Genomic DNA, 2,132 nt, shown 5'->3' with positions numbered 1-2,132 from the left:
TGTGAATATAATAGAAAATAACTTGCCAACTTCTTACAGCGGATTATATAGGTCTCTAAAATAATGTAAGTACCTAGCATATGTGAGAGGATACTCGGATAGATATCCCCATGATATATTCGTGATATATCCGACGAACTATTCACTCTAAATTTAATGACGTAATCATTAAAAATAATAACTCCATCTTATTGCTTCACTTATAGTACGCAAAGAAAACAAAACAAACTATGCTGACAGGTACGTCGAGATATAGAGAATTGGTTTATCGCGATTAAAGAAAAAAGGGGACAATGAGTTTCTTAATCTAAAGATTAGCATATATAAAAATTATACGTAAATATATAAAAACAGACCGCCGATCGCGTAGCGTCAAAAGTAATAATAATATTATAATAACCGTACATAGTTCAGAGAATAAAAAGAACTGGAATGAAACGCCTTGAAACAGTGCTTGAGACGTGCTAAACTAAAAAGATCACTATTATTTATTAACAAAATATTTAATTCTTTCGACGCATCGAGCGAAACTACGGCACGATCTTCTATATGGTCTTCGTATGTATCTTCTTTTCTTTCCTTTTAATCGAAGAGGTTTACTGATCTGCCAAAGCTCGGAAAGCTTCTGCTGTCAGATGCGGCTGGGAGTTTTCCATGGATTTAAAACCCTCAGTGTTTATTACATCCGTCGCGTTTGTAATGATAAAGTCCATCACTTTTGCTTTCAGCTGGTAGGCGTTATGGAGATCAGCATGTACAAGCGTCGCAGCCGCGTTCTCAAACTTTAAACTTTTAAAAAGTCTTTGTTCGCATATTACCTTCAGTCTTTTCAAGCCGTATTTGTCTGCTGCGGCTAGTAGACTGTGTGCCACCTCGAAATTTTCCACTTTACCAGTGTACATAAATCGCAACAATTCTCGCAGAACTTCAGGGTCAATGTCAGTGATGTCTACGTTTTTTGTCTTTTTCTCCTCCATGTCGTGTTCAAACATTGCCGAGAAGACTGGACTGTGTGCTGCTAGAATTGCTTTGTGCGCCTGGAACTCCTTTTCGCGGACAGTGAGCGTCACGTCGCAAAATTTTGGGTTCTCGTACAGCAGGCCGAGATTGTCGATTAGCTGGCACTCCGGTATTTCAAATTGCATCCTATCATTTTCAGAGGTGTTTATAACAGAGGTGTTTATAACATCCTGTACTACACTGATCTGACAGAATATTATGAGCTTTCCATCTGGTAGCAACCCGTTGGCCTCGTTCAGAAGATAGTCTTTCTTGACGAACGTGTTGTAACCCCAACACTTACCCGAAGTAAACTTACGAACACAGCTTTGTGAAATTTTGTTTTCATCTTTTTGTACATTGAGTATCGAAAGTTTGAACTTAGCGTTGACGGGGTTGGTGCACGAATCGTTCCTATAGAGATACAGCGATACATAATCCTTCATCTCACTCTCTCCGTTGAGTTGTATTCGCAGGTGCCAACGTGATTTGTCATTGCCTTGTGATGCGAACGTGGTTGATGTAATCTCATTCTTCTCCATATCGCAGAAAAGCTTGAAGTTATTTATCGTCCACGTGTAGCTGAAGCTAACCATCTCCATCGTCGTGTAACAATAGTATTTTTCCACGGGGGCGTTCATTTTTGGTGATGGCACACTCGAAATGTGGTTTACTGCTATCAGAGAGAAGCCTGAGAGATGCACAGAATGAGAGATGCCAGGGCCCCGTTTTTCATGATTGGCGAATGCGATACGCCCTCTGTGGACATTGAACTACGTAGTCAATGTCCACATTTTGCTAAGTGGGTAACGCAGATTTGCACAATTTTAGTCCCGTCCCGCGCTATGGTTAGATCCCATGCAATGATCTTGTACTTAAAATAATCTTAAGTACAAGAGCATCGCAAAGGACCTGACTATAGCACGAAACGCAACCAAAATTTCGCAAATCTGCGTTACCCACTTGGCAAAATGTGGACATTGGCTACGTAGTTCAACGTCCACGTTTTCAATGTCCACAGAGGGCGTATCGCATTCGCCAATCACGAAAAACGGGGCCCTGGCATCTCTCAGGCTTCTCTCTGCTGCTATATAACTGCGCATGTTCGACTCGGTGTCTTACTCGATATTAAG

At 40.9% G+C, this 2,132-nt stretch overlaps 1 pseudogene; it reads right to left on the bottom strand.

The window, feature by feature from the left end:
* Positions 1–39: 39 nt before the first annotated feature.
* On the bottom strand, positions 40–1,792 carry LOC105560990 (annotated as a pseudogene).
* Between the last annotated feature and the right edge of the window lie 340 nt (positions 1,793–2,132).

The sequence above is a fragment of the Vollenhovia emeryi genome, unplaced genomic scaffold, assembly GCF_000949405.1.
Source record: "Vollenhovia emeryi isolate VEMERY1.0 unplaced genomic scaffold, V.emery_V1.0 DF945602.1, whole genome shotgun sequence".
Taxonomy (NCBI): Eukaryota; Metazoa; Arthropoda; class Insecta; order Hymenoptera; family Formicidae; genus Vollenhovia; species Vollenhovia emeryi.
Note: the sequence above shows the minus strand (reverse complement) of the source record. Positions and strands in the feature narration are given on the sequence as shown.